Genomic DNA, 12,697 nt, shown 5'->3' with positions numbered 1-12,697 from the left:
TCCTTAAAAATGGAGGGCTGTGTGCAGCGCTGGGAGAAGAGTGCTGCTTTTACGCCGACCACACGGGGGTAGTCGAGATTCCATGGCTAAGCTGAGAGAAGACCTGGAATGGCGTAAGAAGGAGAGAGAGGCTCACGAAGGGTCGTTTGAGTCATGGTTTAATCAATCCCCCTGGTTCACCACCCTGATATCTACTATAGCAGGCCCTCTGATCATACTATTACTGATGCTTACATTCAGGCCCTGCATCCTGAGTCGACTTGTCTCATTTGTCAGAGACCAGATTGGCAGGGTTGATCGGCAAATCACTCAAATTCACTTTATGCAACTGAGAGAAACTAGCAAAGAGCAGCCCTATTCAGAAAGGTATTTCTAATGGGCCTGGGAAGCCTCTTCCTTTATCTGTTGCAGTGACCTGATCCCGTGGCCGGTACCGGAAAACGCAGGAGGAGAAGGAGTGCGGACCGGACCTGTACAGAACCACCCCCCGATCACTGAACGAAGACATCCCCATCACCCCTCTACCCTACCCCTGCCCCTCTTTTCTGAGCCATGCTCCATTCTGGTCAAGCCACACTGGGTCCTGCCTGGTTTGGTAGAAATATCATCAATCCTCCCCTGTGCCTCCTCGTGGTTAAGGAAGTATGCCCTTGCCCAGGATACCCAATGACGGGCAACTTCTGTCACCGCCGCGCACACCTAAGACAGGGGCTAAAGCATTCTCCCCAGTGACGGGTACCACGGCGGGGCGACGGACGACCTAAGACAGGGGTCCTGGCGTGCCATAATTGGAAAAATGGGGTGAGATGTTGCCTACTGACCAAGTAAAAGAATGCTTGATTTTTCATTCCCCCTTTGTCCTGCTCAAAGCTGGGCAACTTCCCAGTATAGGAGGTTTCAGTTTGGGGGACAAAGCTGGGCAGCTTCCCTGTACATGACGTTTCAGTTTGGGGAAAATGCACCCTCGTAAATGATTTGTAAATGATGTACGAGGAACAGCAGTCTCTATGGATATGTCAAAACTGTAACAAAGCAGGCCGCTCCGACCGGTAGCGTTAGGTCGAAAGGGTCACCAGGTGGCTGACCAACGGTGCATGGCTCTGCCCACTGTGACTGACCAACGGTGCATGGCTCTATTCATCGTCCCATCCACTTTCCCACGTCCCATCCCCTTTCCTTTCTTTTGGGTGGGTTGTGGAAACATACTTAAGTCTGTGCCTGTGCTCTGAATAAACGCACGCATTCATGCCATCTCCTGAAAGACGGAACCCTGAGTGACTCGAGTGCTGATTTCACCCTGACGGCCCACCCTGGCTCGGCCCCACAGCGCCGGACGCGACATTTAACCAGTCATCCTTTCTCAGGCACTTGGGTTTTTTCCAGATATTTCAGGTCAGCCTTTTTGGAAGATGTTTTTATTATCTCTCTTTCTCTCTGTTTGTTTCTGTCTCTGTCTGTCCCTGTCTCTGCCTTTTCTCTCTCTCTCTTTTCTCTGTCTCTGTCTCTCTCTCTTTGTCTCCCTTTTTGTGGTTTACAATATAGATACTGAAAGGGTATCAGGAATATCCCTTTACCTACTTTTAACACTCAAGGATTTCAAATTTGGACAAAAAATAGAATTGTTGTTTCAGGCACGTTGGCCAAAGGGAGAACTGGAAATGGTCTCTGCTATGGATTTCCAGGGAACTGCAGATCTGCAATGACTGACCACAGCCTGGGCCCTGCTCTCAGGGTCCAGACAAATCCTGAAGACCAGGAGGTCTCCCAACCCCAGATAGGGATGGGATGGACAACTGCCTGCCAGGACACTCCTACAGAAGATGAAGGTCCGAGGCCAACTGGGAACACTAAGCTGGCCTGGTTTCTCATCTTCACAATGGCCAGGCCTGGGTAACCATGACATGACATGACAGGTAAAATACTCATAGTATTATATGTGTGTCTCCTGGGTGGCTCACCACAGTCTTAGAAGAACAGAGTGGGGGTCTGGTGTTCTTTGGGAGGTCAGGAACTGTGCTCAAGGGCCGCTACTTTTTCTAAGCTGCCGGAGGTCAGAGCTGGCACATGTCCAGCACTCCCCTCACCCTGCCACCTTTATGCCCTAAGAGGAGCCTTCCACTTACCCCGTGACTTTCAGGAAGTGCAAGATGACGTGTATTTCCTAGCCCATGGGGAGGTACCTTGTGACCCTGTGGGCTCAGGCACCAAATTTCCAACTGTGGGCTAGTGTTGGGTGAGGACTGGAAGGAAGAAGCCCTCCAAGTGCCCCCTCCCCACCCCAGGAACGGACCCTTTTGCAAGGTCCCTGAACCCCACGGCTCTCACAGCGGCAGGTATCATGCCCTAGACTCACCACACTCAGGAAGACACAGGGGTCCCAGAGAGTGTTGGCAGAAGAGGGGACCTGCTTGGTATCACACTGAGCAGTCAGCCTTGCCCTGGCCGTGTCCCAGGAGCTGCCTGTCAATGCAGTGCGGAGTGTGAGGATCCCATGCGGGCCTCATCGGGTCTCTGCTGTTTCCTAGCCTGTGACTATTTCTCTCTTGCATCTACAATGTGGGATCCCCGCCAAACTGACTCTGGAATTTTTATGTGGGGTTGAGGGCATTGATTGGTCTAGGATGTTGACTCCCAAGTTCCAGGTAAAGCCCATATGTTTCCTTTGGTATTTGGCATGTGATTCAGTGAGGATGTTGGGAATTTTCTACTGTGAAACTATGTAGACAAAAGAGCATCATTTCCCAGACCAGAATATCAGTGAAATGTAAGTTTTTCTCTCCTTGATGGCCTTGGTATTCTCTTGGGCTCCTGGCAAAGAGACCCCCACACAGACACTGCTTGATGCTTGATGCAGTCACAGGTGGGTCCTGATCTCATCCTGGATATTCGTCTTACTAAAGTTTCAGTTTCCCAGTGATTGTCCTTAATTCAAACATTCTCAAATGTGCATCACGTGGAGGGCCTTGGATGGACCTCAGACATGCGCCAGGTGACCCTGATTTGGACAAGGGAAGGCCTAAGGTCCCACATGTGATATGGTCCAGAGTACAGCATGGGACAGTCTCTGGCCAAAAGAATTGTCAAGGAACCCTTGAGTCTGGGATAGACAAAATAAAACTGGCCCCAGATTTGGAGTCTGGGGAGTAGGAGCAGATGACATGGGCCAGGAAAAGCCAACAGATCTGACCATTCATGCCTGATTTTACATTGAACTAAATTTGAAGCGGCAGATTAAAGGAATCTGTAATTCTCTTACTGAGCTTATGCAAGATGACAGGCAACATTGATGAGAAGCAAATTTCACCATTGTTGTAAACGTTTAACTTAAAGAGGCGAGGAAACAGAAACATCTGCATCAGCAACTTGTTACCATGTCCAAGTGTAGAACCGTGGGTCTTCTGGCAGGGAGAGCTGGAGGCAGACTGGGTGTGAGCAGGGCAAGAAACGCTCGGGCACTGAGGGTCTGCCCCAACGGCACTGCTGCCAGCACCTAGACTAGCCCTGGTCTCCTTGGTCACAAATACTAACAGTAATAGAAATGGGGAGTTGTGCTGAGCCCCCAGGGTCGACTCTCTGGTGCACCGAGCTAACACCATGGATTGCCTGAGGCTGCCAAAGCAGATGCAAACTCTGCAGGTACCTGTAGAGACCAGAGAGGGGAAGGAGACAGAGTCTGGGTGGGTGGCGGTGTGCGGGGCAGGAATCCTGACAAAGGTCACCAGCAAGTGCAGACCAGGGTGCTAGTTTCAACTTGATTGACAGTTGACCCTTGATGAGCATGGAGTCATTGAGAATATACCCTGGATGGTAGGATCATGACAGGGGTGAGGGGGCAGGGGGAGGATGTGCCTGCTAACTGTGCTCTGCTCTTTTGCCTGAGCAGCCCAGAGGTGAAAAAACATCACCCCATCCCCAGGGCTGATTCTGGTCTCCTCACTGCTCTGTGTGCCCCAGAGGCCAGATGGGGGCTGTGGTGATTGGGAACAGGAAGAGGGTCTCTGACTCAACTAGCCATCCAGGTAGAAAAACACCTTACAGGTCCAGAATGCCATGGGCAGTAAGGGTCCAGATCCAAACAGACTCCCTGGCTGCAGTTGTCTCTTCAATCAATGGGCCCTGGGCCTGCTCAGTGCCTAGCAGGGAGGAAAAGGTGTTTTCTCCAATGAAGACTGAACGCTGCTCTACTCAAACCAGCCAGGAGGGGGAGGGGTCTTTGAGCCAGTTGAAAGAATGAACTTGAGAAGGGCCAGGGAGCTGAAGGCTGGTCAGGCCCAGCCGTGGTCAGGTTTGGCCACTCCTGAGGGCCTCACTGTAGAATGGACATCTCTCAGAGTCAGGCCAGAAATGAGAAAAAATCCCAGAGAGTCACTCATCACTAAGCATCGCCAGAAGATTAACCTGCAGGTTCTAGTTTGTCAGGATCAGCCGCAGCGGGGTGAGCTAAGCGGGGCTGGCAAATGATTCTGTCTGCCAAGCCTCAGGCAAGGGAACCAAGCAGACAACAAGGGGCAGAAGCGAAAAACTAGGCAGGACCTCTGAGAAACCCACTCTAGGAGGTGGAGAAGATGAATGAGTCAGGAATCACCAAATTTGACAAGAATCAAATGTGAGGTTTGCTCTGAAAAAATGGTGAGCAGAACCAAATGGCAACCGGCTGAGTGGACAGCAACATTCCTGGAGTCAGAGATCACCTTGTTCCAGGTGAGGAAGACAAGACTTATCGCCCACCCGGTGACAGCAAGCCACCAGGCTTTATTCCAGGTTCCTTACCATTGACCCACGAACAGATGACTAGGACCAGACCAAGACAACTTCATAGCCCCCTTAGTCTAACCAGGGCGCGGGTGTACCACTGCCTCACCTGAGGTTCAGAGAGTCCCCTGGGAGCTCCCCCATTAAGCTACTCCTTTTTCCTTAACTTTATTTATATGTCTCTGTCCTTCTGTCTGAACCGGATGGGGTTCCCAAATCTCTCACCTAGCAAGAGAATAAGGGAGAGCAGGTTACCCGAGCAAGGATGGAAGGGGCTCACGGGAACGCTCGAATACTGAGCGTAGAAACGGGAATCACCACTGTGGGAGCACCTGAGAGCACTAGGCACCACTGCATGTTAGATGAAAGTTGTTACCACAGAATCAAGGTAGCCTGTAAACAAGCTACATAATTATGCTGTGACCAGCTACTGCCCGTTTGGGGGATAGCTGGGTAGAGCCTGCACACATGGAATACACTAGGATGCTTCCAGCAAATTCTTGGTGCCACCTGTCTTGGTGAGACTCTGTATGATCCTAAAAGGAAAAACTCCAAAGACAGTCGTTCAATGGGAGAACAGCTCTCAACACTGGCAAGGGGTGAGAGGGCTCAATCCGCTGATCCCCACAATCTCCCAGGTCCCCAAACCTCAAGGCAAACCTGGACTTGGTGTTTCCAGAGCCCAGGGGCCCAGAGGCAGGACACAGAGAACTAAGCCCAGAGTCCCAGTAGAAGCTTCGAGAGGGTGTGCAGGATATGTGTGAGGTGTGAAGATCCATGAGAGTGCACGGGCAGCCCCAGGTCCATGGTGCAGTTAGAGGGGAAGGGCTATGAACTGGGCACCGAGGGGTAAACCGGGACCTGCCTGTGCCTGCCCTGAACAGCCCTACCAGGCTGATCCCTGGTGCCTCCCCGATCCCTGGCTCCCATCCAAGTAGGAATGTGACAGGCAGGAAGGGGCATGGCTGACCAAATTCCTGGAAATGACTGGAACAGGATGGCTCTGCCTTCTGAGGCTTTGCCATCTGGTCTGATACATGAATCTGGACACACTTCTTGTCACCAGTAGAGTGTCACTCAGCCAAGGCTGTCCCAACAGGTCCAGGTGTGCAGGAGCAAAGAGGAGTCGGGCCTGGTTCTCTATTACATGGGGTCTGACCGTGCTGTGATGGTGGCAGTGGGACTTGTATTAGGGAATCTGATGGTCCACAAAGAAGTGGGGCGCTACTATCAGGGATCAGCTCCGTACAGACTCGGGGACACTAGAAACATGTTCCATTCACAACCCCATCCTGCTCCACTGATAACACACTGTCTTCCTGCTAGGGTGGGTGCCATCAAGGGGGAGCCTGTCTGAGGGGACAGCACCTTGGACCCACCTGCTGCAGGAGCACTTTCAAGTGCTCATCCTGAGAAACCTGATGTGGCCACTAGGGTGCAAATTGGGGTCTGTCCCTGGTGCACTGCAGAGGGGAATGGGGAAACAGGCACCAGGGGCAGGGGAGGCCATGGAGGTGCTGCAGTGGAAGGCAGGGCTCTGGGTGCTGCATCCTGCCCTCCCTCCTGGGGACGCATCCGTGATTGAGACCTTCAACCCTTGGGGTGGACTCTCCTGGGGTCATTGACAGGCTTCACACAGGGGCAGGCAGGTGACGCGTCTTGTTATGGTGACATGGCCAAGGCTTCCCACGATCTAGAAGCAATTGTCAACTACTGGCCAGACCTGCCCCGCCCAGTGACACACACACCCACACAGGCCTGGGATAGATCCATTTATTGCAACAATCGTGAAAATCAGACAGTGGCGGTCAGGGAGAAAGCCCGCCTTCCTCCTTCCCTCTTCTCAGTCAGCAATACAAAGTCCCCAAACAACCCCAAACAGTGTGTAGAATCTAGTCACTGTATGGTACCAGCGGCCAAGCTTCAGGGCTGTCATGCGCAGAAACAGGACCCCACAATGGGGAGGGGAGAGCTGAGTTGTGACTTCTGACCTCCAAATCATTGTTTGCTAGTGCTGGGGGGATATATCTGCCATCCTGATCTCTGGGACCTTGTGGAGGGGGACAATTCTTCCCGCCAATCCCTCGGACCATGTGGAGGGGGACATCTCGGCCCCTCTGATCCCTTGGACGTTGTGGAGGGGGACATCTCGGCCCCCCCCCGATCCCTGGCGTCTAGTGGTGGAGGGGACATCTCGTCACCTCTGCCCTGGTGGGCCTGACGGGCCTCCCCACCCCCACCCGGACCCTCGGGCACTGCCCCCTACCGATGATGGTGGCTTGGAACTCTGTGGGCCCCACGGTGGGCCAGGAGCACTGACCCTTTCGGTCTCCCGTAGCTCAGTCCACGACTTTCTCATTCCCAGAGACCACGTCCCCCCACGCCCAGGCCGGGCTGCAGCTGCCAGGATTAGCCCCTAAGCACCCCTAGGTCTGGCCTGGCTGTTGCTGTGGGAGCCCAGCGAGCCTGGCAGAGGGGCTGTCCTGGTCGCTGTCCCCACGGCCCGTCACTCCCCAGGCCCCTCTCCTTTCTCTCCTTGGAGCCCCTACCCTCCCTGCCCTTCCTCTATCCTCTCCTCAGGTCCGCAGAGTTCTTGCTCCCGCCTGATCCGGTGTCCACGTTCTCTCTGTCCTCTCACTGCTTCCTCCCAGACTGGCAGCAGCCAGTTTGTGGGTGCATGAGCCCCCAGACCCAGTCTGTCCCTGACCAATTCCCCCTGTTGCTCAGAGACTTCCCTTTCTGAGTCCTGGAGGGCTCTTAATGACCCCACAGAACCTCCCTATCCCAGCTCTGCCCCTTTCTCTGAGACTCAGTGCATCCTACTGCCAGCTGGACACCAGACTTGGCCTTGGGGAACCTTGATGCTTCTCTGGTGTTGATCCCGGCCTGCTCTGGAAATCCCTCTCAATACACACACTCCCAACTAGGGCCACTAAGCCTGGCCACGCTGCCCTCACGAGTCCTGCAGCCTGAAAGGAACCCCAACTCCCCCATATCGCCCGTGCCCACTATGGCATCCACGAATGCACCTGTCCTCCCTGCCCTGAGCACATTCAGGCCCCAGTGGTCTCCGGCTGTCTCCTGTAGCTCTGACATCTCCCCCTCCACTTTCACTGGGCTGAGAATCAAATCCATCTCTGATGGAGGGTCACAGGGTCACTGTGGGCTTGTGCTGTCTGGGGAGCCTGTGGGCAGTGAAGGGTTCCACACTGGGGTGAGGCTCTGGGCAGAGAAAGTCCATCCAGTCCTTGAGAGGTTTGGGAAATACAGGAGGTTTGCAGGTCCTTTACCTGAGACATGATCTGGCCACTAGGGGGCCTGGCACCCAGGAAGCATTGGGGGCAAGGTGGGGGCTCTTCCCGGTGGGCACTACAGAGAGGGTGTAGACGGAACAGGCACCATGGGCATGGGCATGTCATGTCAGGTTCTGATCCATGGGGAGACCCCCACAGGACAGCTCATGCTTCATCAAGAAGCATGAGCCGTTCCCTGGCAGGACCCACCCACCCAATGCCACACACCCACACAGGCTGGGATGCATCCATTTGTAGAAACAATCTTGGAAACAGGACAGTGGCTGTCAGGGAGACTGATTCAGCCCTCTCCCCTCTCTCTACTCTGCCACCAATTCATGATCCCCGAAACTGTCCCAGGTAGTGCCTAGAACTCAGTTGCTGACTGTTCCAGCCTCCATCCTTTTCAGGACTTCCTTTCCCAGAATAAAAACAGTGCACTGGAGGAGGGGGAGCTCTCGGCTCAGACTTTTGCTTGGTCTGTAGCCCATGAAGCGAAGGTTTGAGTGTTGCCTCGTTTTCCCTCGGCCAAGGAGGGGTAGATGGTTGTAGCCAAGTGCCGTTTTGAAAATCGAATGCTCTGAATGAGGGTTTCCTCTAAGCACTGAGATCCTTCCAGGTACTGCTTCATTGACCCTCATGGCCTGTGTACATACCTGAGAGGTTTGGGGTTTGTGGGGATCTCTATTTGCTCCAGCCTTTGTGATCAGGAGACCCTGTGGTGCCAGGGAACGTTCTTGACCTCATGCATCCCAAGCCTGTACTGAGTCTCCTGAGACTTCTTTCTGGCCTTCTGCACCGAATTTTAACTCAAAAAGTGGAAAATGCCCTGGACCATGCAAGGACAGCCCACAAACCGGAAATATCTGAACATTTAGGTGGGAAAGCAGGGGTGAGGAGGCATTCTCCACTCCTCTCTCCTGGGATATAGTCTAAGGTGGGGGGTGGGGAGGTGGTCATTTATTATTGCTACTCTTTGGACTATTTCTATGGGGGTGAGTATTTCTGCTCCTGGGACTCCTTATTGTGTAGTGCTGGAGGACATGTCTCCTATCTGAGCTCTGTTCTCTGTTGTGGGATATTTCTTGCCCCAGACCTCTAGTGTCTAGTTTGGAAAACAATTTTCCCCAACATCCCTAGTGTTTTTTTTTTTGGAGGAAATTTCAGCTCTGCTCATTCCAGGTGCCTAATAATTGTGAACATTTCTGTCCTCGGAACCCTGCTGTCAATTGTGAGGGTTAACCTCTGCACTCCATGTCACTGGTGCCTACTGCTTGGGGCCTGTTTTTGCCTCCCAGACCACTAGTGTCTATTACTAGGGGACATTTCTGCCCCCCATATCCCCGGTGCCCAGTGTTGGGGGACATTTCTGCCTCCAGATGCACGGTCTTCCCCACACCGCCAGCTTGTCCTTCTTGACTGTTACCACCTCCAGCTCTTCAGGCTTTATGATCTCCACTGTGTTCGCCTCCACTTCAGTGCCCTTAGATTGACTGAAACTGGATAGACTGAGGGGCAGCCCCAGGCTCTCAGCCAACCAAGGGAGCTGGAGGGCTCGAGGGCAGTGTCCGCCTATTTCTGCCCCCAGGTGTCCTACCTCTTGACCCCCACTGGGGGCTTCTTCCTCCTGAGGACCCTGACACACATTTTCAGGACACTTTTGTGTCAAACCAGCAGCCAAGTCCTGGCCTGAGTCAGGCCACTGTGGACTGTCCAAGTGGACTGTCACTGCTCAGGCAGAGTCACAACTGGAGAGCCACTGCTGTCACCCCCTTCCCCTCCCTCACCCCTTCCACCTAACAGGGAAATCCCTCTTATGGCCTCTAAGAATTTGAGCAGTCCTTCCTTAGGGCACTGGGAAAAGGCCGGCCCTGTCTGCTTGCAGCACTTTTCTTTGGGTGTTAGCACCACACCCAGACATGCTCAGGCTTTACCCCGACTTAGCTCAGGGACCATTACTAGTAGAACTAGGGGGGCCCATTGATCCAACGTCAGCAGTGTGCAAGATGATCACTTTATCTGCTGGACTAATGCCCTGCTCCAAGCGGTATTTTTTTTTTCAGCTGCTTCCCACCTAAATCTCCTTCCTGTAGAGTTGGGCTCCCTTAAAGATGCCTCACTCCCCCTTCTGCACGGCACCGTGCCCAGGGAGACAGCCCCGTGGAACCCGAAGCTTCCAATCCAAGCACTTTCAGACTTTTCAAGAATGGGCCCCAGGGATATTGCAGGGTTTAAGGTGCTTGCCTTGATGCGCCCCAGCCCTGTTCAAGTCCTGATACTAGGATCTCCTGAGCCCTGCTGAAGAGGAGAGTGCACCTCTACCCACATTTCTCGCAGGCTAATTTCAGACAGGCTACCCTGGAGAGCAGGAGCTGCCATGAGGCACAGGGTCTGGGAGAGACCAGACAGCACGGAAATCACCCGAGATGTCCCAGAGGTGGTCTGTCACACTGTTCAACGTAGAAACCTGGGAAAATCCCCCAAATATTCCTACATTATTGATATGCTCCCGATCCTTCTTGGCACCAAGAAAGCTTGGTCATTTCTTGTTCCATACTTCCTGTCAGCTGCTTGCTAATACCCCGTCGCCCATCAGATCCGCTGTAAAACTGATCTCTCGCCTTGTGCGGTGTTCAGTCTTTGGAGCTGTTCATTCCATTAGCACTGTTATCTCATCATGTTCTCCCACATTCCAAAATGTGCTTTTTTTTCCTTTTATGGGTCACACCAAGCGATGCCCAGTGATTACTCCTGGCTCATGCACTCAGGAATTACTCCAGGTGGTGCTCAGGGGACCATATGAGACTCTGGGAATCAAATCCAGGTCAGCCGTGTGCAAGGCAAACACCCTACTCACTGTGCTATCACTCCCGTCCCTGCTGCTTGGTTTTTAGTTAGCTTTAGGCAGAAATTTTGGCAAAGTTCGTATGAGTTCATAGTCGTTGAAAACTCAAAGTTATATTAGTGCTGCAATTCTCATTTGTGAAATAACAAAACTCACTACCAAGCAGGGGAGAAAGCAAGACAAGACCAAAAGGAAAAAGAGCAACACCCAAGCAGTGGCACCTGGTGCACAGGAGGAGTTGGCAGAGAGCATGGCAGCTGGGTGGCACTGCCATTCGTCCAGTGGAGACAGCACGACACCAGTCGTGTGGTTAAGGGCAGGCGCCAGCACCTCCAGTGTGCCCTTGGTCTAGAGGCGGCGAGAACTGGCAGGGCAGACAAGGGGCAGGGAGAAAGAGGGGAGCCAGAGCAGGAGCAGGAGTCAGGGGTGGAGGATGCGGAGGGGCAGAAGGCAGGCCCCAGATCATTGCCCCAGAGGGCCATGACATGCTGCAGGAGAGAACAAAGTGCCAATATGACACCAGACAAGCTGTGACCCTCTGTGAAAGGGAGTGGCAGACATTCAAAGTTGGGTAGCTTCCAGAAACGTCTACTGTCACCAGGACCACTTGGACAGTCTGACAGAGTCGCAGGGAGTCCCCAGGCAGGCAGGGAAGGCAGGGTAACTTGGTACCTACACTCCCAAGAAAAGCCTCGTGGAAACGGTCGCCCCATGACCTCAAGACAGGGCAACATAGGAAGAGAGCTCAATGAAGGTATCGGAGGTGCAGCCCTTCCCGGCTTTTGCTGGGCCTGAGAATCCATGGTCTCAGCAGATGCTGGGGGTTCCATATGGAAAACAAGGCTCTCCCTGTTCCCCACTTTAGTATCTTATTGGCGTTCGATCTCCCGACAGAGCTAGAAGCGCAAATAAATGTCCACCTTGACACTGTATATTCCCCCTTTGGAAAATACCCTCTCCAGGCGCCCTCTAATGGCAGTATCATGCCCCTCTGCTGGTAAACTCATGCTAGGAGTGAGCCTCCAGAGACAGCCACAATGTCAGGTAACCCGTGAGGTGTGGTTAGGGATAGGGAAAGATACTGCGCAGGTCTGAGAGGCAGGAATAGTGGTGAGATGCAGCTCAACTGGGAGCAACCCATTGGCCTCAGTTGAGAAGTCATGATCTGTGCCGAGTCAGTGTGGTCGCTCCTGCTGGTCACCTTGTGGTACCCAGCCCTTCCACTCTCTTGAGTCTGTTTTCCTCTAGTGCCCAATGATTGACCGGCCTGAACCTCAAAAGATGTGTTTCTCCCTTTGGAAATTGTTCCAGGAAGAAGACCCGTTTGCGTTTGGGCCAAAGGATCCAGAGACAGGAGGAAACCTCAGTCACTGTGGACCCGTTGCCCAAGGATTCAAAAACTCGGCCACCTTCTTCAGGAAGACCCTGGCTCTGGACTTAAGAAAATCCTCGTTGGAGCCCTTGAATGGACCATCCTGCAGTCTGTAGATGATAAGGTCCTAGTGTCAGAAGCCTAAGAGAACTGAAAGAGAGCCTCAGAGGCTCTGCTCCAGCTCTTGGTTGAGGCTGGGCACCAGACCTCCTGGAAGAATGAGCATTTAGAAGTGAAAAAAAGAAAAACAAATAACCTAAAAAAATCAGCAGTAGGGCTTCAGAGGCATAGAGGTTGATCCACTTAGTGCCTGAGAAAGGGTACCAGGCTCTAGGTGCCCTGACCCAGGGTAGGGCCATTGGCAGAGGTCTGGGCATACCTGTATCTGAGGTAGGGGGCTCTGATCTCTCGCTGTGCCACAAAGGTAAACAAACT

General features: G+C 53.1%; 1 pseudogene; it reads right to left on the bottom strand.

Moving 5' to 3' along the window:
* The window catches only part of LOC130026602 (polypeptide N-acetylgalactosaminyltransferase 12-like), a 210,256-nt pseudogene that overhangs the window by 146,682 nt on the left and 50,877 nt on the right, over window positions 1-12,697 (bottom strand).

The sequence above is a fragment of the Sorex fumeus genome, unplaced genomic scaffold (assembly GCF_029834395.1).
Source record: "Sorex fumeus unplaced genomic scaffold, SorFum_2.1 ptg000034l, whole genome shotgun sequence".
NCBI classification, from domain to species: domain Eukaryota; kingdom Metazoa; phylum Chordata; class Mammalia; order Eulipotyphla; family Soricidae; genus Sorex; species Sorex fumeus.
Note: the sequence above shows the minus strand (reverse complement) of the source record. Positions and strands in the feature narration are given on the sequence as shown.